This window comes from Neovison vison, chromosome 6 (genome assembly GCF_020171115.1).
Source record: "Neovison vison isolate M4711 chromosome 6, ASM_NN_V1, whole genome shotgun sequence".
NCBI lineage: Eukaryota > Metazoa > Chordata > Mammalia > Carnivora > Mustelidae > Neogale > Neogale vison.
This window is the reverse complement of record NC_058096.1, coordinates 1,411,318-1,435,990: the sequence shown is the minus strand read 5'-3', so window position 1 is coordinate 1,435,990 and position 24,673 is coordinate 1,411,318. Positions and strand designations below refer to the sequence as shown.

General features: G+C 64.8%; 1 protein-coding gene across 1 annotated transcript in view; it reads left to right on the top strand.

Moving 5' to 3' along the window:
* Positions 1-4,426, top strand: part of SLX9 (SLX9 ribosome biogenesis factor) — a 37,150-nt gene extending 32,724 nt beyond the window's left edge. The window contains exon 7 of the transcript XR_006384942.1: positions 3,824-4,426. The gene's annotated coding sequence lies outside the window, so the exon portion shown is untranslated. The remainder of the gene's footprint in view (positions 1-3,823) is intronic.
* Positions 4,427-24,673: the final 20,247 nt, after the last annotated feature.

Sequence of the window (24,673 nt, the reverse complement as noted above, 5' to 3'; positions counted from 1 at the left end):
GCCTGGGGCTGACCCAGCATTACTACGGAACAGGCTGGGGATGCCATCTAGTGGGGGACCGGAGGGGGTGCGATGGTCATCTGCTAGTTCCTGCTGTGCTGCTTGTGACTGAGAATGCAAGTCACAGCAGCTCATCATGTGGAAGAGGGTGGGTTGTCCCTCCCAGAAGGAAGCTGGATGCAAGGTGCTGGGTCAGCAGCCCGGTCTCTTACTCCTCCTGGTGCTCAGCAGCTGCTAGCACCCCAGCCATCACGTCCACATTCCAGTCAGGAAAAGGGGGGAGGCCGAGGGCAGATGGTGGTTTCCTTTGCAGAGAACAGGGCAAGGCCTGGGCTTCCCGCGAGAGCCGTCCACAGCACCGTCCACCACGTCCCCCAGTGAGCTCACGTGGGCAGCACGTCCTCTCGCCAGGTCCTCGTGTTGCCGGTCCTGCTGCCAGGAGGTCTGAGCTGCCCCCTGACCTGGGCCACGGTGAGCTCTTCCGTTGCTGACCGGACGCGCCGCTGCGCAGGGGAGGGATCGGTGGCTGCTGGTGGCCGGGTGGTCAGGACGGCTCCTCTGCGGGTCTGACGCCGCAGGCCCTGGGCCCGGGCCAGACATCCAAGGGCAGGAGCAACAGGTGCCCCTAAGAAGGCGGCTAGTGGTCCTGCTGTGGCTCAGCCCTGCCCACGTCGCTCTGACCCTTCGGGTGGGGTGGGGGGGTGGAGGGAGAGGCCCCTGGAGGCGGTGGGAGGGCAGGAGGGTGGAGGCGCTGCAGGAAGGGAGGGACCGGAGCTTCAGCCAAGTCAGTTGAGGGGCCCCCGCACTGGGGTTGGGGGCAGCTGGAGCTGGGCCGTTGAATGAGAGCCCCGTCCTGGCAGCCCTGTCGCCTCCCGGCCGCCCTGGTCCCGGGCTTCCGCTGGAGCTTCCCCTGGAGGAGGGGAGGGTCCGGGCATGGCCCGGCTCAGCCACGGAGGCTGCCTTGGCTGACAGCGCATGGGTTCCGGGCAGGGATCGTCCTGATGGGTGCGGGGTCCGGGCGGGGATCGTCCTGATGGGTGCGGGGTCTGGGCGGGGATCGTCCTGATGGGTGCGGGGTCCGGGCCTCTCGTCTTTTTAACACTCGTGTGTATTGTGCACGTCTACCCGGAGTAGCACAGAGCCCCGCGTGTGTGTGGGTAGGTGCACACACGGTGCTCGCACGCGGGCACATGCTTGTGGACAACGCGGGTTTGTGCGTGTGGATAAGTGCGCATTCTGGGGACGGCCTCCTGGGACCCCTGGTGAGCGGCCTGCTGGCTTGGCGGCCCTCTCTGTGCTCAGAGGGCTTTCGAAAGGAAGCGTCTTCCTCCTGTGTGAAGGGCTTGGGGAGGGCTGGGGGGGGAGGTGCGGCGGGGGGAGGAGAGGGATGTGTTTGGGAGGGTTTGGGTGTCTGGAGGTTCCTCTAGAATTTGCTGCCGTCTGTCCTCTGTCCTGCCAGTGCCCCTAGACCCTGAGGCCACCGCAGGGCAGCCCAGCTGGAGGACCTGGGCTGGGCACCGTGCCTGGCTCCTGCACAGCTGGGCCCCCCGGCTGCTGGGGTGGGACCGGCGTGGGACCGCACGGGAGGACTTGCAGTGAAAGGGGGAGCAGAGGGCCGCAGCCCCACATCGTTGTCAGGGCCGTAGGCGGTGGCCAGTCCACAGTGCCCCTCCCGGTGCTCCTGTCTCTTCTCTCAGAGCTGCCTGGACCCTGGAGGGGGCTGCCCTTCCTGACAGCACAGCCCTGGGGTGGGGACCTTCTCTGGGGACCAGAGGCTGGGCTCGGGCCCCACATTGTGGACAGGCCCGACCCTGGGAGCAGATGAGGGTCCCCCTCTTCCAGAAGAGTGCGGGCTGAGCTGCACGGCCCCAGTTTTAGAAGTCAGGTATAGCTCACTTCCCCGGGCTTGGCCAGGAGCCCTCAGAGGACCCTGTGACCCTGGTCTTGCTTGATCAAGGGTACTGATGAGTCCATGACATTGGCTGAGGATGAGGGGCAGTAACAGCCCCGACCCTCAGCCATTCCTGTTCTAGGACCAAGTGCTCCTTGAGTCAGTTTAGAGTCAGCAAATTCAGCAAAAAGCAGACTTTGCTGACCTTGAGTCAGCAAAACTCCTTGGTCAGTTTGGCCCAGGAGAGGGGCACTGGGGAGTCCAGATTTGGACGGGAGGCAGCACGGGGACACATGTTCTGACCCAGGAGATGCTGCTGCTGCTGGGGTCACATCCTGGGGGTGGTGGGGGATAGGGCCGTCCTCTGGAACACCTGGTCCCACTTTTAAGGACATAACCTGCTGTGGGGCACACGTGTGGGACTGTGAGCATGCGTGCGCGTGTGCATACACACGCAGCATGTTATACTGCACGTGTGCACACGTAACGTGCGTGGGTGGACGTGTGTGTAGTGTGGTGCGTGCGTGCGTGTGTGCGGCATACAAGCTTCCGTGTGCAAACTCCGATGTTCCGGTAGGCGTGTGCTTTCCCGCGCATGACTTCCTGTCACTCCTGCTTCGGGACCCTTGTAGGAGACCGGATCAATGTTACTGAATTCCTTTTTGGTTCCTGTTGCCAGAGTCATGTGTTTTGTTATTTTGTTATTATTTTTCCTGCTGGGGGGCGAACGGTGTGATTACTTTTCCCCAGACTGCTCAGCTTTGCATTCCTGGGGTCACGTGCTTGGCTCGGGTCATGTTTCAGTTGCTGGGGTCCCCGAGCAAGAGGTGCAGCCCGAGCTTCTGGAGAACTCGCAGGTCTCCAGGCAGCGTTCCGCTCGGTGTCTCTGAGCTTCCGCTCTCTGGAGGCGGGGGGAAGGGTGGCGGGGAGGAGGCAGGTGTTCCCTGCCATGGGTCCCCGAGGTTGGGGCCCACCCCACAGGCCTGGTGCTGCAGCTCCGGGTGTGTGGGGATGGGGGGTTGCTCAGCGCAGCCTCCAGCCCCGATCTCCTGGGGAGGGAGCCCTGAGGTTCTGCAGAGGCCACCGTGGGCCCCGCAGGACCCCGCCTGGCCCGCCCCGCAGATGTACTGCTCCCCACAGTCCAGAGGGAGCAGGTCACTGCTGTGGCCACCACCCCTCTCTGGGGTCCTGCCATGGGCCTTCTGCTCGGTCCCTAAACGGCCAGGGCCTGCCCTCCTTGCTGGCCCTGTAGCCTGCTGGTGTCTCCTTGTCATCTGTGACAAATCCCGCTGCATAAGGAACATTTCCTGAGTCGCACTGTCCTTCCTGGAAAGCTCTGTGGGGCCTCCGAGCCCGTCTGAGCAGGACGCCCGGGAGACAAGGCCGGAACAGTGGTGGGCACGGCCTGCCCCCATGTCGCCCTCGACCCTCCCCTTGGGCTTGACTGTAACTGTGCTTGAAAGGTGTCCGCTCAGGGGCCTGATCTCTGGGGATGTGGAAGGGGAGAGTCGTGGGGGATGGGCAGCCCCAGGAGGGAAGCCTTGAAGGACCCACAGAGGACCGTGTGCCCATGGCCACCTCCAGCGGAGGCCCAGGGGCCTGACGACCGATTCTCAGAAGCCTGGGGCACTGGGGGCACATTGGCTGTGTTGGCTCCGCCGGGGTTGCTTGGGGCCGAGTGGCCTCATCCCCAGTGTCAAGGCCGCCAGGGCAGGGACACCCTGCCCTAACCCTCCCCCACCATCCCCAGCTTGTGGTAGGCCTGCACCCCTGCCCTTGGATTTGGGCACAGCCATGCTCCCAGTCTGGCCTCAGGCGTGAGGGACATGTGCCACTTTTGGGGATGCTTCCGGAGTCCATGTGGTGTGGTGACCAGCGGGGCCACAGATGGTGGCCTCTCGGCAGCCTGGGCTCCCACTGTGCACACCACAGGGAGCCCCAGGCCACCGCAGCGGAAACCACTGGCACTTCATGGATGTTCCTTCCTGTGACGGCCGCACCAGCCAGAAGACAAGGGAACAGACAGCAGTACTTTGGCTGCCGAGGTCAGGAGCTGCTGCCACCCCTCGGCCAGGCCAGAAACACCTGGAGACGGAGACGACAGGTGTCCGCCACAGCGAGCCGCCCACCGTCCCACGCGCACGCAGGGTTCTCTCTGCCATGGTGGGGCTGGCGGGACAGCGGGGAATGACTCCAGTGCTCTGCGTCCAGCTTGAGTCAGAGTCGGCAATAGCATGTGACTGCCGAGTGTGGAAGACGGGGCCCACGGAAGCTTCTAGAAGGCGGCCAGAAATGCACTCTGAGGAAAGCTAGTCATCTTAAAGGACCTCGAAATAATCCAGAGAGTATCAAAATCGGGGCGCCGGGGCACTTGGTCGGTTGAGCGTCCGACTGTTGATCCCGCCTCAGGCCCTGTGTCGGGCTCCATGCTGGGCGTGAGTCTACTTAAAGATCAGGGAGACGGGGCGCCTGGGGGGCAAAGCCTCTGCTTTCAGCTCAAGTCATGATCTCAGGGTCCTGGGATCGAGCCCTGCATTGGGCGCTCTGCTCGCCAGGGAGCCTGCTTCCCTTCCCCCCTCTGCCTGCCTCTCTGCCTACTTGTGATCTCTGTCTGTCAGATAAATAAATAAAATCTTAAAAAAAAAAAAAAAAGAGAACTAAAATAATACACGAATCCCAGCGCTGCCTGGAGTGTTCCGAACCCGTGCAGGCTGTGCACTCCTCCCCTGCTGCCTTCCCCGTGCCCCACGCGCATCCCCCACCAGGCCTGTCCCATCCCCCACACCCGTCCCATTTCCCACATTTATCATCTCTGACACTGTTGCACCCCCCAAACCTAGTCGCACACACCTGTCCTAGCCCTGGTGAACGTGTCGGGTGTCTACCCTCGGTAGCTACCATTCAGGTGCCCCAACCCTAGTTGTTCGTGTCCCTGAGCCAGGCGGCAGGCAGCGGGGCGGCAGGCAGCGGGGATGAAACCGCAGCCCCAAGAGCCACCAGGGAACGAGCTGGCCTTGTCCTGAGGAGGCCCGGGGTCCTGAGCCGGCAAAGAGGTTGTGCCCTGGACACCCCCCCCACCACGCTTTGGAGAACCCTGGGGCTGGGACGAGGACCTCATGTGTGATGACATGAGTTTGGGAGACGCCCAGGCACCGCACGCAGGAGCCTTGGCCGGCGCTGGGCCCTCCCTCGGAGCCTGGGCTGCCCCAGCACGGTGGTCCGTCCTCCATCTTGGGCTGTGTCCCCAAAACCGGGCCGCGAGCTGGGAGGGCTCAGGGCGTCTGGAGGGGAACAGGGGTTGGTGATGGGTCTGTCGGAGCGGCTGGGCTCCTGCGTCTCCTGCGCGCAGGACGCGGAGTTCCGGGGACTCTGTTACGGGACGTTCTAACGATTTCCGTGTTAGTTCAGTTCCTTGTTTACCAGGTGCTCAGCCGGGGTTTCCGAGCTGCACCACGTGCTGCCGCGAGGGCCTGTGTGTGCGCCTGTGCATGTGTGTGCAGACCGGCCCTTCGTGCGTGCACACGTGTCCCGTGTATGTGCACGTGCGCGTGCCGTGTGTGCACGTGTCTTCCCAGTGTTGTGTCTTACTGTGCTGGGGCGCGTGCATGAGTGCGTGTGCCCGTCTGTGTGCACGTGTGTGGAAGGGGCTCCCTGGGTCTTGGACTCCCGCGTCCAAGGTGTCCGTTGGCATCGGGCAGAGTGCAGCCGTGGGGCTGGTTGGTGCGGGGAGGCCGCCCACTCCCAGAGGGGACCCCGGGCTCTTTCATCTCCCCGTTTAGAACCGGGTCCTCGCCTGGGCCAGAGCAGAGTGGCCTCCCTCTCACGCCTGGTGGTGAGCCCTGGGTGCCTGCAGCCTCCGACCGGCCGCCTGGGGCCGAGTCGCCTTAGTCAGATGGTGTTTCCAGGAGCCACATAGCAGACACGCTTTCCAGAAGCAGCAGCCTGTCTCCCAGGAGGGAAGGAAAACAAGCAGGTGCCGGTGGCCACACCCGGACAGCTGGAGGCCACCCAGGTGCGGGCGGGGTTGGGGGAGGCCTGAGCTTGGGAGCTGCCTCGTGGGACAGCGGCCTGTACACTGAGGGCTGCTGTCTGGGCACCAAGGGCCTCTCTGTGGCGGGGCCTGAACGGGTGGGGCTGGGGCCTGGCTTTGCTCTGGGCACTCCCAGTCTGTTCCCTGGGGCCAGAGGAAGGAAGGGCGGGGACATGAAATGACCCTTGGAAACCGGCGTCAAGCTCTGCTTTTGGGGCCTGGAGCCCAGCCTTGGGGATGCCCAGGGACCTGCAGGCAGGCTCTGGTGGGGGTGGCGTGCACGCGGGACAGGGGAGGGCTATCTGTGCCCATTGGCCCCCCAGGAGGCGTCAGAATCTGCTCTTCCCGCGTCTGCACAGGAGCCACTGGTCCACTGAGGCCGCCTTGGTGGGCAGGGTCGAGCAGGCTGTGGAAACAGGAGAGGCCCCGCCTCCACCCCTGCTGTCCCAGCTCCTCCTGGACCCTCAGGCCCCTTGCCTGTCCTGCCTGGCCTCTGGTGGAGCTCTGCTCCTTCTGCCGCACAGACGGGAAGGATGAGCCAGGCCACCCCCACCCCTCCCCGGGGTAGGCTCTGCACGTGCACAGTTTCCAGGGCGGACATTGCTCAGGGGACCTCCTGGCGGGCCAGGGAGGGAAGGGGGAGGGGCTGCCCAGCCTGGGTCAGGGGCGCTGGGCAGCAGCCTGTCCCTGCGCCCAGCCTCTGGCTGAGTCCCACACTTGGGGGAGGAGGAGAGGGTCAAGGTCCTGGCTCCCAGCGGCACACAGGCTACCCAGCCCTGATCTGCTGGGGTGTGAGTGGGGATGGAAGTGCAGATCCGAACCCCTCTCCCAGGTGATTCTCCGGGGCAGCGGGGTTCCAGGCCCTCTGGCCCAAGTGCAGAGGAAAGGCCCGCTGGGCGGTGGGTCCATGGCCAGTCCTCCCAGCCCCCGCATCAGATTGGACGTTCCTTGCCCCCCGGTCACAGGCTTCCCCTCCACCTGGCCCCTTTGTTACCCGGGTCGGGACTAGCCTGTCGCCTACAGGAGAAACCCCTCTTACCTTCAGGTTCAGCTTTGCTGGCGAGTCCCGCAGGGACGAGGGGGCGGGGGGTGGCCTCTGCGCACAGGTGCAAGCATACTGGACGATGGGGCAGTCACCGACAAAACCCCACCCAGGAGTGACCCCCGCCCCTGGGACTGTGCTGCCTGTCCCTGCAGGGCCCCCACTCCCACCCCAGCTTAGCGGTTGTCTGTGCGAGGCCCTCACAGGACCCACCAGCCGCCCTCATTCCCTGCCCGGGGTTGGGGACATCAGGAGTTGGGCACCTCCTGCTTGCCACCCTTGGTCCCCATGCCCCCCGGACACAGGGAGTACCCTGAGGTCTGCAGGAGTGTGGGGGAGCAGAGGCTGGCCGGGCCCCGGGAGCTGGGGAGGGAGGGGCTGCCAAGGGAGCAGAAGGCCCAGCTCTAGCAGACAGCAGAGGCCTGGCCTCGGTGGGCAGCCCCCACCCGGCAAGCTGGAAGGGTCCTGACATGCAGAGATGTGGGCACGGGGTGCTGGCACTGGCCCTGCTCCTCCACAGCCCCCAGACCTGGGCCCCGTGACCCGGGGCAGGGCCTGACCTCGTCCGGTTCTCCGGCTCCCGGCCGGCCGGCTTGTGCTCTCAGGACGTGGGGCTCCAGCCACTCCTGCCCCTGGTTCCCGTCAGCCGCTGCTCAGCCTCCCTGGGGGTGGGAGTTGCAGTTGGGGGGGCGGGGGGGTCAGGAGGGTGGGGCTCACTCTGAAAGGAGTGTTGGGAGATGCCCCCCCGACCTCTGACCTCAGTTTCCCTAATCCCTGCGGGCTGCAGCCCTGGTCCCCGATGCTTCTGTGGTGCCTACAGTTGGCCATCTACATCTCCAGGGCTGGACTGTGTCCTCCTGCCCCGGGTTGGAGCTTCGGATCGGGTCGTGCAGCGACCGTGCTCTCGGGGAGAGTGTGGGTTTCCTGCCCACCTGATGCTCTCTCCTGAGCTACCGAAATGTGGTGTGAGAGGCCGAGCCCTCACCCCCCGCCTCTCCCTGCAGGACCCCAAGCAGCTGGGGTGGGGGGCTGCTCTGTCTGTCACGATGAGAATCGGCCCCCGTGGCTGCTTTTGCTCTGCTGGGGCTGGACATCCTTGTTCCAGGGCTAGGGGATGGACGTTTGGGGTCCAGGGCTGGGGGACAGACACCGAGGGTCCAAGTGTCAGGGTTGGACGTCTGGGGTCCAGAGCTGGAAGATGGACGTCCTTGGTCCGGGGCTGGGGGACAGACGGCCACGGTCCAGGTGTGGACAGGGCTGGCTTCTCCCCAGGTCTGTCTGTCTCAGTTGCGTGGACGCCATCCTCCCCCCATGTCCTCAAGGCGGCCTCTGGGCTGTGTCCTGATCTCCTCGGGACACGGGTCAGATAGCATCAAGGTCATCCTAGTGGCCTCATTCTACCTCCGTCCCCTCCGTGTAGACCCTGTCTCTATGGTCATGTTTTGGGTGCTGGGGTTCAGGGCTTCAGTTCATGGCAGGGCTTTGGCATCCTTGGGTCTGTGTGCCCTAGCTGCTCACCCAGCCAGCCGCTGGCATCTCTGGGCTCCGGGGGTTCTCAGGGGGGTCGCACCCGTGTGGAGGCTGAACCTCCGATCTGGAGATGGCCGCGCTGTGGGGAGAGCCTCAGCTGTGGGCCAGACCCACATGGACCCTGCAGGCCCTCACTGGGCCCCTGCACCCTCCTGTCTGCCAGGACCGTTCCAGTTCTGTGATGTTTGCAAAGCCCGCAGCAGCGAGCTGGTCTTCACTGGGACGTTTTCCTGGTGATTCCGTCCCCCAGCAGCCCTGGCTGCTTCCTCACGGAGGCACAGAGGAAACAGGAGCTGTGTGTGCCCTGCTCGCCCACACGGGTCCTGCAGACGTGGCGGGTGGCGGGAAGCGGCCCTCGTGTGTGGCTCGAGGCCACTGCAGTAGGGCCGCGGCAGTGCACCGGCCCCGATCCCGGGAACGCCTGCCTGTGGTTCTCCCGAGCTCTTCGTGGGAAAGATGTCGCATGAGCTCCTGCTCTGTCCCGGCATCCCCACGGGGCCTGCAGCCAGCTGGTCAGCTGCAGGCCACCTGTCCCCCCCCGGCCGATGCCCGGGCCCTGTGACCTGGTCGCTCAGCCCTGCGCATGCGCTCCTCAGGCCTGACGTAGGGCAGCCCTTGGGGTGCTGGGGCGTGGGGCGTCTTTGGGCGGGCTCCTGGGGACTTCACAGCTGTCTTCAGGGGACCCCTGGGTGTCAGTTTCAGGGTTGTGCAAGTAAAGGGTTCATTCCCAGGATTGTCCCCAATAAAGAGACTTCCTGCCCCGGTAACTTCACTCTGCCCAAAAAGCGCAGCAGAACAAAACCAAACCACCTTAGGAAGGTGGACATGGAGGGACGCCCTTCACGAGCGCATGAAAGTCCACCCGGATTCTTAGCCTCCATCGTGTCCAACGGCAGCGCGGCCACCTGTCCTGTCCGGCTGGGGTCCGGCGGTGCCCCGTACGCACCCAGGGCGGGGGAGCTCCCGCAGAAGATGACACAGGGGGAAGGTGTCTTACCCCAGAAGTTTCCTCTACAACAACGTCATCCATTTAGAAAGTAGAGAAATCTGGGTATTAGCCTGAAAAATGTACCCCCCCCAAGTTGTGTTCACGTCCTCGTTTCTGGGATCCGTGAATATCCCCATGTGTGGCTAAGTGTGTGATGGGGTCAAGGGCTTTAGGGTAAGGAGGTGGGTCTGTGTGTCCGGCTGGGCCCCAAGGCAGCCACAGGTGTCCTTGCGAGAGAGGCAGGGACCTCGGGTGGCACACGGAGGGGATGCACAAGGGACACCCCTCGGCCTGTGGCCCTGCCTTGCCTCCTCCGGGGGAGGGGGCACCCCGTCGGGAGCGCAGGAGGGCCTTCCCGGCTCGCCCGCTGGCTGGCGGGAGATGCCCCTGCCCGTCTCTCCTGGGAGCTGTCTGCTCGGGTGATCCCAGGTGGAAGGGGGCGCGAGGTTGGGAACAGGGAATCAGGAGACCTTTGGAGGGGGCGGGGCTCGGCACCTCGCCTCCCGCCTGCGCCCGATTTCCTGGAACGGAGAAAAGCTTCGGGTGAGCACGGTGGTCAGAGGGGCCCGGGCCGCTGGGGGGCTGTGGCCCCCACCCTCGTTTCCTTCCGAGGTGCTGGAGGCCTCTGTTTCCAGGGTGGCTGCCGTGAGGCCTGAAGGGGAGCATCACGTCCTTGTCCAGGTGTGTCCAGGAGCCCCTGGGGCGGCCGGCCTCCTGCCTGCCCCCCGCACAGCCTCCAGCTGGGGGGCCCTGGGCGCAGCAACGCGTCGGCTCCCTCTTGGGTATTTACCCCCGGGAACTGGAAGCTCACATTCACGGCCACTTTCCGTGGTCAACCAAACCCCGAAGAACTTTCCAAGGTGAGCGGCGGCAGATGTGCGCACCCACAGCACCCGTCAGACGGGACGGACGAGAGCCAGCTGTGACTCTGGTGGCGCTGCTGGGTCTCCAGGACAGTGTCCAGCTGACGCAACGGGCTGGACACCGTGCGATCCTGGTTTCGGGGCATTCCAGAAAATTCAGAGCTCCCGGTGGTGGTGAGTAGACGCGAATCGCTTCTGTTGGTCGGCGCTCGGGCTCCGCCTGGACGCCTCTGGGAGCCGAAACCCAGAGCCGCCAAGCTCTCTGGACCCGGGGACATCTGTGACTGCAACCCTGGCCCCGGGATCTCCTGTCGTCCTGGCTCTCGTGCAGGAGTGGCCCTGACGTCAGGTCACGCCCTGCGGTGCTCATGGAGGACGCCCATCGTCCCGAGCGGGCCTCCTGAGGAGTGGGAGGCAGCGCGGCCCAGAGGGAGTTCTGAGAGGGAGTCGCGGGGCTGTCCGGTATCCCACAGAACCGAAGTCCATGTGGGTCCGGTGGTCGCGCGCGCTGGGGTTGGTCCAGTGCTCCCGGAGCCACATGACCCTGCTGTTCAACAGCCAGCAAGGGGAGGTGTGACAAGGCAGGGGTCTTCTGCGTCTTGCTGTCCCGCTTTTCGGGAGCGGGAGCTGGGGCTTGGATCCCAGGCTGTCTCTGGCCAGTAGCAAGGGCCTGGCCGAGCTCCCTCCGCCCACCTCTGCTTCCTCCCAGCAAGAGGAGGTGGGGTCTGCATGCCAGATCCGGTCCCTGGAGCCTCTCCACTGGCCCTGATACGGACCCCGGGCATGGTCACCAAGGGCCAGGCGAGAGCAGGCACACAGCTTTCTGACCCCGAGGGCCGGCGGCTAGAATGTCCTATAGAGACCCGCTCACCCAGCCCACGCACCACAGACCCCATCCTTAACGTTCCGGCAGGCGTGAGAAGACGAGGCCTCGCAGGGAGAGGGCGGCCAGCTGGCCGAGGTTGCCAACTGCTGTGGCCAGAGCCCAGGGCGCCCGGCCCAGGGTGTCCGGGTCAGGACGGGGCTGGGCTGCTCCGGGAGACCCGCGGCGGGGCGTGGTGGGGCCAGGTCACCCGTATCCCGAGTGGCCCCGCTGGGCTGCGTCTCCGCTGGGTGCGCACATGCTGGATCCCCGAGGGCGGGCAGGCGCCTTCCCCTGGGGCCGCGGGCGCGGTGGCCCGGCCGAGCCTGGTGTGCTCCACGTGCCCTCAGAGCCCCACCTGTTACAGAAAACCTCTGATGCAACTTCTGAGCATTGAGATTTAATTCATGTTTCTTGAAATCCGCCGGTTTAAAGTGAAGGTCAGCCCCACTGAGTCCACGGGCGCGGTTCTGCGCCGCCTCCTGTCTCCTCTGTTGGGTCCGGAAGGTTCTAGTCACCTCACCAGAAGCCCCGCCCCCTCCGGCGCTCGCCCCCGCCCCCCGTCGCCTCTCCTCACGGCTCCCGCCCGTCTGTGCGTCTCCCTGTTCTGTGCATTTCCTTCCAGTGGACCCTGGACAGTGACCTTGAGTGGCCAGCTAGCTCCGCGCCCGGTGTTGGAGGCCGTCCGTCCCCGGTCTTGGAGGGGCGACATTCCACGCCACCGCCGACCACTCCTCGGGCCGCGGATGCTGGGTGTGCGCTCACCTGTGGGCCGCGGGCACGGCTGTGTGTCCTCACGCTCCCGTCACACCGCCGCTCCGAGCCCACCCGGCGGAGATCCCGGCGGACGCGCCCAGCGCCCTCCGCGCCCGCTGCCCTGCACGCTGGGTTAGGGGACCCGCCGGGCTCTTTGAGGCCGCATGGGGCTGCTCCCAAGGGCTGGGCTAGGTCTGGCTTCTTTTTCTCATACGTTTATTTACACGTGATTGTTCTGTTACGGATTTCATTTGTGTGTCTTAATTTCACCTTCATTTTTTAAAAACTTTTTTAAAAAAGATTTTATTTATTTATTTGACAGAGGAGAGAGAGATCACAAGCAGGCAGAGAGAGAGGGGAGACAGGCTCCCCGCTGAGGAGGGAGCCTGACACGGCGCTCAATCCCAGGACCCTGAGATCACGACCTGAGCAAAGGCAGAGGCTTTAACCCACTGAGCCACCCAGGCGCCCCCATTTCACCTTCATTTTTGAGGACGGGCTCCGTGTGCAGAGCCTTGCCTGGCGCTCTTTGCTCCTAGGGAGCCCGGCCCTCTCTCTCCCTCTCTCTCCTTCAGGCTCCGACCCCAGTGTGTCCCGGCCCGGCGGTGTCCCGGCTTTCCTCCGTGGGCTCTGGTGAGCTGCTACACCGTGCAGACGAGTGTTCTCCCCCCATCTGGTACATTCAGGGCCTTGTGTCTCCAAATACCCTCTCGCTATATATTGAAACACGTGCTTCCCTGTTGCTGGGGTCCAGGTGTCCACGAGCCTGACTGCTCTGGGCTCCACCGACCTTCCCTGACCTTCCCCACCCTTTCCCACCCGAGGCCACTGCCCTCGGTTCCTGGGCTTCCAGAATCTCCTCTGCCTTCTGTGTCTTTGCTGACCCTCCCTGTTTGCCGACACGCTGATCCCAGGCTGCTTCTTAGTTCTTCGGACCTGGTTTCCGTGAAGGCTGGTGCAGGTCGGGGACCAGTGCAGGTCGGCGACCAGTGGGGATCGGGGACCAGTGCGGGTCGGGGACCAGTGCGGGTCGGGGACCGGTGTCTGTGCGCCGCATCTGCCCTGCGTGCGCGGGGGAGAGCTTCCCTCGCTTCTCTGCGTGTCTCTATCATTTAAACTAGACACTTGACAGAAGATGATGTGGAAGCCCGAGTCTCCCCGTCTCTGTGGTTTTGCTGCTGTTTGTCCAGTGACTTCATGAACGAGTTCTGGGAAGCTTGTCTGTCTGCAGCTCGCCCAGTGCTCAGCCGAGGATTGGAAGGAGAGCTCCCCAAATTCTGGGAGCCCGTGCGTGCCCCAGGCTTTGTTGCGGGGGCCCCTCATGTGGCTGTGACCCCTGGCCGGGTGGCCCGCGTGCAGAGTCTCCCCAGGCCCGTACGGAGCGCGGGCGCAGCTCTGGTGCGCGCACGGCCTCCCAGACCCGGGAACGTGTAGGAGCCTCCCCGGTCTCCCCCGGCCCATCTCCCTCCCCAGCGTTCGCTGTTAAGCCTCTTGCTGGTCTATTTTTGCCACAACCGCTGTCCACTGCCTCAGGCGGCTGCCGGGTTACACAGCCGCCTCTGATCCTTTCTTCCAGCGAATTCCCGCGGAGAAAAGGCGCTTCCTTCCTGGGGTGAGCTCCGGGTCGTGTCTCGTGAAGCCGCTCAGCGGGCAGGAGTGCCGGGCACCGCCAGCCACGGGTCTGGGGGTGGGCTTCGGGCGGGGGGACCCAGCTCTGTTCTGCCCCCTCCCGTGGCTGCCAGGGTTGCCATGGAGACGGGGTGGGCAGATGGGGTTGGGGCGGGTGAGGGTGCCCCGAGCTCACGGTTCCCGCCCAGATCCGCGCCCTTCTTCCCCCACCCCCACCCCCCAAATGCGCGGTGCCCACGGCAAGTCTGCCGGCCCTTCCCCGGGGCCTGAGGGCGTCGTCGGAGCGTTCTGGCTGCCGCTGTCTTTGCTTAACGGAGAAGAGGCTTTTCAGATGTCCTTCCTCTGCCATTTCATCAGCGTCGTCATTCAGAGTTCTAGAAACAGCCTCATCGTGTCCACACGTCTGAAGCCCACGCTTGACACGGTCTGACGTCTGCGTGGCCCCAGCGAACACCCCCAGCGCCCGCCAGGCTCGTGTGATCCGCGAGCCCTCCCTCCTGCCCTCTGCTCGGCCCGCCATCTCCAGGCCACCGCTGACCTGCTTTCGGTCGCTGCAGAGGCGCTGCCCTCGTCTCCCGTCTGACGGAAGCGCGATCATCTGTCAGGCGGCATCATCATTCGGAGACCGAGCTCCGTGGCCGTGCGCACCGTTTCCCGCCGAACGCAGTTCCCTTGTAAGGACGCGCTGCGGCTGGCTGAGCCACGCCTGTCGATGGACACGTGGGTTGCTTCTTGTTTCTGGCTATTAAAAAAAAAAATAAAACTGCTGTGGACATTCCTGCACAAGCCTTGTGTGGACGTGTGCTTTCCTCTCTCCAGGAGGACACGTGGCTGGACCGTGTGGAAGGGATGTGTGTGATTTTAAAAGAAACTGTCCAGCTGTTTTGGAGATGCTCGCACCCCTTTCCATTCCCACCGGCCGCGTAGGAACTGCTCCACAACCTCTCCAACTCTTGATGTTGTCGGGCCTTTTATTTCTGGCCTCTTGGTGGATAGCGGTATCTCCTGGTGGTTTTAACTTCCCTAATAACTAACGATGGTGAATCACGTTCTGTGTTCTCATTTATCACTGTAAACTGCCTTTGGTGCATTGTCTGTTCAAATCCATGACCCATTTTCAAAGGGGTTAATTTCTTATTATTGAGTTTTGAGAGCTCTTTATATATTGTGGCTACGACTTTTACCGTGCGTGTAGTTTGCAGATACCCTCCCAGTCTGCGGTTTCTTTCAGTTCTCCTCACAGCGTCTTTTAAGAAGCAGGTATTTTACATTTTAATGAAATCCCGTTTACTTATTTGTCCTTTTGTGGATCATTCTTTGGGTTTTGAGTCTAAGAAATCCTTGCCTAACCCACAGCCGCAAAGATTTTCTTCTGTGTTTTCGTGTGGGAGTTTTAAGTCTAGGCTTTCCGTGTGGACGTGCGATGTGGACCTCTCGTGCCCAGTGTCCCGTGCAAGCTCGTGAGTCCGTGCACAGCGTGCGTGTCCCTGCTCCCCGTGCGGCCAGCCGCCTGCCGACACCTTTGTTAAAGGAACTCCCTCTCCCCTGAGCTGACTGCATTTTTGTCAAAACCCGGTTGTCCACGTGAGCCGGGGTCTCTCCTGACCTTACATCACCCCCGACCCGGCTCCTGATCTGAGGGGCCAGCGTTTGTTCTCGTCATTACCCTCCGTGTCCACTGTGGGTTCTCGTAGCCGCCCTGGGCACGTGGAGGAAGCTCCCTTCTGTTGGGTTTGCCCCGTCCTCATCAGAACGGACGCCGGACGGTGTCAGGTGTCTGCTGTGTGTGGCGGTAACCCTGTCCTTCTACTCTGCTCCTCTGGTGAATGACATTGATTGGATTTTGAATGTAACCAGCCTCGGATTCTTGGGCTAAACCCCACTTGGTTACAATGTAGCACTTTTAAAAAATTCATCATTGAATTCAATTTAACAAAAGTTTATAGAGGGGGTGCCTGGGTGGCTCCGTGGGTTAAGCGTCTGCATTGGGCTCAGGTCATGATCTCAGGGTCCTGGGATGGAGCCCCACGTCGGGCTCTCTGCTTGACGGGGAGCCTGCTCCGCCCCTGCCCCCCCCCACCGCCTGCCTCTGCCTACTTGTGACCTCTCTCTCTGTCTAATAATTAAAATCTTTAAAAAAACACAAATGTTTATAGAACTTCTCGCCTATGGACGATGTTGTATTCTTTTTCTGGTGTATCCTGGCCGATTCTGCGTCCGGAGACCCTGGCCCCACAGAACGACGTCCTTCCTTCCCTCTCGGTCTTAGAGCAGCGCTGTGTGGAGCCGCTGCCCGTTCTTACCTGGGAGGCCGAGCTCACGTCTGAGGCCGCCCCGCGGAGTTTTCTTCACGGGAAGGTTCTTACAGACTCTGTTTACTCATCAGTCCTGTGCTGCGTGCTGGGGACAACCATGGGTCTCCCTGCGGCTTCTCCCCGTGGGCGCTCGCCCGGCAAACCGTGGCTGCCTCGGGCCCCAGGAACGCTCACACTCTCTGCTCAGGATGTCCCCAGGGTCTCCGTGCAGCTATGCAGCCTTGAAGCCCCCTCCCGGCCACCGGCCGGGCAGTCGGCCGGCCCACCTGCCCTGTGTCCCCTTCCGTGGGCCATCCGTGCCCTCACGCCAGCACCTTGAAGCCCCCGGCTTCATGTGTCTTGTCTGCGCTCCATTGCTTCTGGCGGAAAAAGCAAACCCAGGCCCTGTAGTCCATGGGCTGGACGTGGAGGTCTACGGTATGGGTTTTTATGTGTTTCCTGGAACAAATCTAGACGATGCAGACGTGGAGGAGGAACAAAGTGAGAACCGCAGCCCAGCTTCTTGGGGCTAACGTGTGGCTCCTAGATGCAGCGTATTTTCTTGTCCTGCTGTGCTCCGCCCGGCCGAGGGCCGCCCCACCCCATCTGCAGCTGCTGCTGAGACTCCCGCCCGACGCCGGGGTCCCCGCAGTTCGGGACAAGCCACCAGCCGGGTTCCACCCGCTGGATCCGCGGAATCCCAGGGGGCACGGTGTCCCGAGCGGATCTTGGATCAGCAGCTGTCCGCGCCTTCCGTTCTCTCTCAGAGGTCTCGTGGCGTGGTCTGTCTTCAGAGCGGCTCCCGAGGTGGAATTTCTGGGTCCGAGTGCGTGGGTATCGCTGAGACGCTTGGGCAGATCTCCGTCGGGGGAGGTGGCCATTTGACCACGTAACAGCAGACGACGCAGCCGTGCTCAGAGGCCAGAGGGCGCGTGGGGTACGTCAGGCCCCACAGACCGCACTCCTGGGCCTTGTCTGGCTCCGCCTGCCAGCCCTCTGCGGTCCGTGGGCACCCCGCTGACGCGTCACCCCCTTCTGAGTCCAGGCTGCCACTGGAAACCACACCTCCTCCCCCGGATGCAGGTGCCCCCCGGCCGGCCCGTCCTGGGTCCACACCTGTGGGGCAGGACCTCGGTGGAGGCAACTAGGGTACTGAGAGGTGGTCCGGGGGCACACCCACAGCCTGACTTGTCCCCGTCTCCCCCAGAGGGGACGCTGGGTCCGCAGCCCCATCCCTAACCCTGGGTGCCAAGAGAGCACCTCTGTGGGCTGTAGCCTCCGTGCGTGGACAGCAAGGATGGGGGGCCGGGGACTCCAGACCCAAGGGGACCAGTGTCTGTACAGCTGTGCAAGCTGTGCCCGCGCCTGTACCCTGACTTCCATGCCCACGGCGCATGTGACCGCTGGCTGGCGGGAGATGGCGTGTGGGCCTGGATGGGTGGTGAGGGCCCGGGGACAGGGGCGATCAGGGGAGAGGTCTCAGCAGCACGGCCGCAACAGACCTTGGTATTGTGGGGTCTGCGCCAGGCCTCGCGTGTCTGGCCCACAGGACACAGTGCTCTCTCAGCTCTGTGCGACGTGTGGCTTCTTTTCAGGGCTGCATCCGTGGGAGCAGGAGGCGACGGGGCTCTGGAGGCCGGGAGGAGGCCGGCTGCATCCGAGGCCCTGTGTCGTCCGGGGAAGACAGGCTCCCCTGCTCGGGTGGGGTCCAGGAGAGCGGGGCGCACGCCAGAGCCAGGCCCCCAGTGCCCGAGGCACCTTGGCCGTCCGCTGACCCCTCCTGGCTTGGCCTCCAGGCCCAGAGCCACCTGGCTGTGGGAAGCTCAGGTCCAGGCCAGGGGGCCCTCCCTGCACGCTGCGGAAGGACCCACAGCCGCCCCGCCGGGCACAGTGCGTCCTTGTTCTGCGGCCGTGCAACAGGCCACAGACCGGCAAGCCTGAGCGAGCCTCCCGCTCCCGAAATGCGGGATGCCAGCCGCGGGCCGGAGAACTCGTGCCTGGGGACACGGGGACACGGAGCCCGCAGTGGCCCCTCCGGAGACCGGGCTCCGCACAGCTGGTCCTCACTCTCTCGGGCCATCCCTGCTCGCCGCCAGCTCTGCGCGGCCGGGTCCAGTGCGCCGCCGTCCTCTGGTGGGGACTCGGAGCCCCGTTCTGGGGGGAGCCTGGGGGTGGACAGGGGAACAAGCAGAGGGACCTGCGGGGGTGACGGCAATAGGAGCGGGGCTGGAGGGAGCTGAGAGCAGAGCCCTGGCTGGGGGGGGAGCCCCCGGGGGTCTGGGAGGAGCCCCGGGGGGCGTGTTGGTGGGAGTTGTGGGTGTGGCCGGAGCCTGCACTGAGGGCCTGACAGGAGGAGCAGAGGGCCACGTGGGGTCCCTGGGCCACGCTGGAGGTTTGGGCTGGCCTCTGTGAGCCACAAAAGCCCCTGGAAAGTTCTAGAAGGGGGAGCACGTCTGACCTTGCATAATAGTATATATCCGTTAGCGATCCGTATTTCCAGTGCAGGGAAAGGGAGGGAGAGGCCAGAGGGCCCCTCAGCTCACGCTCCGTCCCGCAGCCCCTCGGTCGGGTCTGGAAGGCCCCCAGATCTGCTGCCTTTAGCCTTTCAAGATTTTTCCAGAATTCTTGCCGAAGTGGCCTAAGACCAGCTGAGCGGAGCTTCCTCTGATGTTACGGTTAGGCTCCAGTCAGCACGGAGCCCCTGTAGCCAGGCAGAGGGGGAAGACCCGCCTGTCCCCCGCATCCCCGGAGCTTCCCGGTTCTGACCAGTCTGACTGCTTGGCTGGGAGGGTCTCCTGTTCTGTTCCTGGAAGGAAAGACACGGCAGAGAGGGGAGGCGATCACTGTCCTACATGTGGGGTCACAGCCCAGCCTGCCCTTCCCCAGTCACGCCTGACCTCTATTCGCAGACCTCGGGGGTGGTTTCCGAGTGGGTCCCTCGTGGATGCAGCCAGGGAGCCTGGGGCTGGAGCACATGCGTGTGACCCCCTCTGCGCGGGTCTGAACGTGTGACCCCCTCTGGTGGGCGAGGCCCGATGGGGACAGAGGCCAGAATCGAGGTCCCGGGTGGGGCGGGGGCCGCCGACCGCGCTCTGTGTCTGGATCTCGGTGCCGGTTAAACACTGTGGTCCTTTTGTGGACGCTCCCTGGGAATCCACTGGGGTTCCTGAGCCCGGACCCTATTGGAGCCCTTGCAAGGGGGCCTCTGACGCCAGGGCCAAGCCACCCTTCTCCCTGCCGCTTGCGGGCAGGCTGCGCGGATGCAGCAAAGCCCTGCTGCGAGGGGGCCGCAAGGCTGGCACCTGGGGATCCCCCGCAGACACGGCGACCGTCCCCGCGAGCCCCACGGGCGGAGAAGGCCCCAGACTGTGCAGGGGGCAGATGGGGACGCGGACGGCCCGGCTCACAGGTTCCCGCGGACGGCACGTGGGCTCAGACAAATTAAGTATTTCTATCCATTTGCTTAATGGATGTTTGATCAGAGGAATTCAAGCCTTAACTGTAAGCAGTGGGTCTGCTTTAGAGTGAATTATTCATAGGGAAATGGACCAAACATCCCAAGAGATCAGTACTTGGCTTCCGAGCTCTTGTTTTTCTAAAAGGATCAGTAAATGCTGGCAGGCAAGAGCAGCAGGGGTCACGGCGTGCTCCTGGAGAGCACAGGCCGCAGCCAGCCAGGTTGTGGGGTGACTGCCCCTTAGACTGGGGGGCCCTGGCTAGAGGCGCTCTGTGTCTTTGGGCACGTTCCTGGTGACCGACCAGGGGATCTGTCACCGTCCGGCCCTGTCCGGGCCGCGGATGGCCGGGCTCTGCTGCTGCATCCGGGTGGCCGATGGGTGGGGGGGGTAAGGAGAGCCCCCAACCCCAGGTTCAGGTGGGACGGAGGGCCTGGCCGGGTGACTCAGGGAGGCCAGGAGCGGGCCCGGGTGTGAGGGCCTGGGCTCACCGCCGGTGGCGCTGGGGACCGTGAGCGCCCCTGGGCTGGCGGGAGCTCCGGGAGTTGAGCACTCGGGGGCGAGCCGCCGGGCCTGCAGCCCACACACCGTGGGCTCAGCTGGGGTCACCCCGTTCCCACTGCCCCGTCGGAGCTGCGGGGCCCGGAACCCGGGGTGTGTTATTAATAGCACTGCCGCCCGGCGCTACGGAGTCCCTGCTTGAGAAAGCGCAGCTCGGCGAGCGGAAGACCGTGAGACCCCCTGGTGCTCGGACACAGCGCCGCTGCTGTTTGCTTTACCGCGCGGCATCTCAGAGATGCGGGACCGCGCTATTTCTGTCACTCTGCCCTCTTCTCCGTCCGCGTGGGCGCCTCTGTGTGTCACTCCCAGTGTCATCGTGTTAACTGGACGCTCCGTGCTCTTTCGGCTCCGACGCCTTCTGGGTCACTTGGTCACTTTTCTATCGTCCCCTGAAGGACACAGTAATGGACACCTGTGGTGGCCTCGTGCCTTCATCTGGCCACCGTCTGACGGGGTCCCATGCCCGCACGTGGCCGGGTGGGGCTGACCCTGCCCCTGGCTCTGGCTTGGCCGCCGGGAGCCAGGCGTCCTCCCGCTGATGGACTGGGTCAGGGATGGTTCTGTGGCCCGAGCCGAGCATCAGAACCACCCCAGAGAAAGGGGTGTCCTCCTCCGTTCTTGGGGCCCGACAGCCATGGGTCCCCTCCGGATACCGCATAAAGGAACCAGGCATGGGTTTGAGAGGGACAGTGGCCTGGGGACTGGCCTGGACACCTGGCTTGGCAGGGCCCACGGCAGTGTCCCGCTCCAGGTGTCGCGCTTGCGTGCTTGTCTGATGCGGCGGGAGACACGGCCTGTGCGATCGGGGGCGGAGACGGCAGTGGGAGGGAGCCGCTGCCCCGGATGGTACCGGGGGCGATCCCAGCAGTGGCAGGACGTGCACGGCCAGCCCCAGCCGCAGGGTCGTCCTGGCCACCTCCCAGAGCCTTCCAGCTGCCTGGGCCCCTGCTCAGTGCCTGTGGGGGCGGAGAGAGACGGAGCCCCGGCTGTGCACGGAGATGCTCGTCCCCAGACGCAGGCCGGGCTGCAAAGTCCAAGCCCAGAGAGCTAGTGGGTAGAGGTGGCCGCTCCCGGTCCCCACGGCTGACGCGGGTGCTTCTCCGCACGGGCAGGGTGAATGGCAGCAGCACCGTGTGCTCCCACGGCGCCCTGATGGGGCTGAGCGGGCCAGCGGGCAGCATCCAGGCCTGGAGGACGGGGGCTCAGGGTCCACGCCCGGGGGCTGCTGTCCCTGCGGCAGCAGGAGACCAGGGCCAGCAGGGACCATGCTGAGTGGTTTTCCGAAAATAAAATGTAAAGAAAGGAAAATCCAGGGAAGATCCACCGCTTGGGGTCTGTCTTGCGCTGGCTACTCGGGCTGGCCTGTCCGCAAGGTCTCTGTCCCCCGGTGAACGCCAGGCACCGGAGACTGCGGGGGCCCCAGGAGCAGGAGGCCCGGTCCTCCCTGGAGGCTGGGTCTGGACAGGGGTGGCCGGGCACTTCCACCCCATGTCTCTGCACCGTCCTGCGTGGGCACAGTGGTGCCAAAGTTAGCCGCTGCTGGCCTGGGAAGGCAGAGCAGGTTCTTATCTGCTTCCTCGAGGCTCGCGCCTGGCTGGCTGGAAACGCGGCCCCGCCCGCCACCCGCGGTTCCCAGACATGCTTTTGGTGCCGAGCTCCTGGCATCCGGCGTCCCGGCTGGGAAGCGGCCCGTCGCCGGCTCGCTGCTGCTGGGGCTCAGACGGTGCCATCGGTCACCACTCTGGTATTGCAGGCGGCGCACCCTGGGGGCTGTTCCCACACCGCCCCCGGGCTGTCCAGGTCACTGCACATCCCTCTGTCCACCCCCTGCCTCCCTCTGCCCCACGAGGACGCCACGACTGTTCTGGGACCGGCCGGGAAATGCAGGAGAGCCTGCATGTAGACGTGCATAGGTCCACAGGGATCGGGCCGTGGGCATCTCGGGGGCCGCCCACACAGGGGCTCCCTCACGTGCCCCTGGTACCGTGTCGGGACTGTGGCCAGCCAGGGGACCTGGCAGAGGGCCCAGCGTGGTGGCCTGGGGAGGAGCGTGAACAGCGCCCAGAGGCCGCACCTGTCCCTACGGGGGCTGCTCACGCCGGGATCTCAGGCGGCCTGTCACCGGCGCGGGCGTCTTCGCGGCAGCCTCCTGGCGGCGAGGAGCCGGGCTTGTCCAGCATAAGTCTCAGGTCTCTAGGGGACAGGCCGGTTCTGCTGTGGCGGCCCAGGGGCCGCATGGCTCACCGGCTCCGGGCGATGCCTGCACAGCTGCCCGGAGGCCTCACCGCGAGGCCGGAGGGGACGGAGGTCCGGAAGGGTCGGCAGGCCCGGAGCGCACCAGAGACTTGGCTTCAGCCAGACGGCGCAGCTCGGCCAGGACTGGTGGACAGGCTCAGGGCCCCGAGGACGCCACCAGCCCCACACCTGAGGCCAACAGGTCGCTCTGGGGCCTCTCCCTGATCTTGGGGCGCTGCCTCTGGCTGGTGGTCGCTGGGCCTCGGAAACCACCTGACAGATGCGCTGGTCACGGGCTCCACCTCCAAAACAAACCCGCGGCTCTCCCCACGGCCGCCTCCCCGTCTGAACCTGGACACACGGCCAGAGGTGCCCCTGTCCCGGCCCCCCAGGACCTGCCGCCCCTCTGCCCTCCCCGTGCTCCGGCCACACGCCTGCCTGCCATGTACCTACAGCACCGGACCCCTTGGTCATGCTCGGGGCTGGCCTGTCCCCCTTCCACCGTCTGCCCCGGTGTGGTCTTGTGGGGGCTGTTCCCGTCCCCCCCCATAGAGCAGGGACCCCGCCTGCCGGTCGCTCTCCGCCTCTTCACCCCACTCGGGCTTTCCACCAGGGACCCGTCTGCTCCGTGGTTGCCTGTCTCTGGCCACAGTCGTCTGACGTGGGCCGGAGCTGGGCCGACCCAGCCGCACAGCCGCACCCCGGATGGCGCCTGTGATCACCCTGAGGGACGTGGGAGCCACGGGCCACGTGCGGGAGCCACGCCGTGGAACCAGGTCCGGGAGCCCGCAGGACGAGAGGCCATGGCGTCCGCCCGCCCACCGGGGGAGCAGAGGGGCAGCACACGACGGTGTGAGAGACGAGGCCGGCCGTAGGTCACCGTGGGAGGCCGCCCCGGCCGGACTGCGAGGGACAAAGGGACACAGGCGCCCTGTGCCCTGACAGAGCCGCCCACGTGCCGGGGCCCACACAGGCTCTGGGAAGACCCGGGAGACCTGCTCGCCCGTTCTTCACAGTGGGAGGGACGCATCTCTGCTCCCGCGGCCGTCCTGTCCTCCGGGTGAGGGGCACGGGAGACCCGAGCCAGGGCGGGCGAGGCCCCACGTGTCCTCCGCAGCCCAGTGGCTTTCCTGGGGCGCAGGGAGGCTTGGGAGGCCTCCAACGCGCTCGTCTCAGAACTTACTACAAAGCCGCAGGGGCCAGAACCGTGCGGAGCTGACACACGGACAGACGTGCAGACCAACGGACTAGAGCAGCCCCGAAATAAACCCGCAGATGTACGGTCAGTGACCCTCTGCCGGGGGCCAGGGTCACTCGCTGGGGGAGGACAGCCCCTTCAGCAAGCGGTGCTGGGAAAACTGGGCGTCACAGGCAGGAGAAAGACGCCGGACCCTCGCCCAGCACCACATACAGAAAGTAGCTCAGACCCCAAACGAACAAGTTCTAGAAGGTGCCGGGCAGAGCTTCCTGACCCTGGCTGTGGCCCCAGAGGCAGGGCCCAGCAGGAAAGTCTGCCGCCCGTGTCTGCAGGGCCACCAGGAGGCAGGTGCTCCCGGTCGCCCGCGGGGTCTGCGCCCACCTGTGTGCAGTGGGGGCGGGGCCTGGGGCCCCGGGATGTCCCCCCCCAACCTGCCGATGCTCCGCAACCTGCCGGGGCCCAGGGGAAGCAGCCCGCGGCTGAGCCCACGTCATCGGCGTGAGGACCCCGGGCAGAAGTGCCCCCAAGACATGCAGCCCCGAGGGGCGGCGGACAGTTTCTCGGACACGTGTGGGAGTCATGGCGCGGGGCTGGCCTGTGGTCTGAGCTCTGTGTGGTCCACAAGCAGCCCGCGGGGACTGGCCCTGCGGGCACCCCCTCACCCCCCTAGGCCAGCCCTATGGGCCCCCAGACCCCCCCAGCCATGGCACGTCCAGCTGGGGTGAGGAGGGGGACAGGAGGGCTGACCCCTAGAGGACCTGTCCCTGTGTCCTGGAGCCTGTCCTGTGTTTGCAGAGGACCTGGGGTGGGGCCCACTCGCAGGGTCTGTCCCTGGAGAAGGAGCTCCCGGCACCAGAGGCCACGCAGGTGCCCGCTGCGGACGATCACGTGTGCACCACGCACGGCTGCCTTCCTGCGGCAGACACGTGAGGAGAAGCTTCGCGAGACCTTGTGGCCGACCGAGCCCCACGTCCTGACCTTCTGCCCTGAAGGAAAGGTCTGGGGTCGAGGCAGCGTTTGCCACGAGAGGGTGATTCCCACAGTGCGGGAGCCCACGCCGTGTGCGGGCAGCTCTGTGCCCAGTGCTGCCTGGCTTCACCCCCAGGAGCCCCTCACCCCGCACTGGCCGATGGCAGCGCTGGGCCTCTGTCCCCCCGAGCCGGGGCCACCTGCTCCCAGGGCCCATCCACGTGGCCAGTGGCCCGCGGCCTGGCCACGGAAGCCTGCGCAAGAGAGCGGGTTGGCAGGAAGGCTGCCGTCATTACTCGCCGAAGGGGTCTCTTGTTCTGTCGATTTGTGTCTAGGTTTACTTCACTTTCTTTTTTCTGTGTGTGTTTTC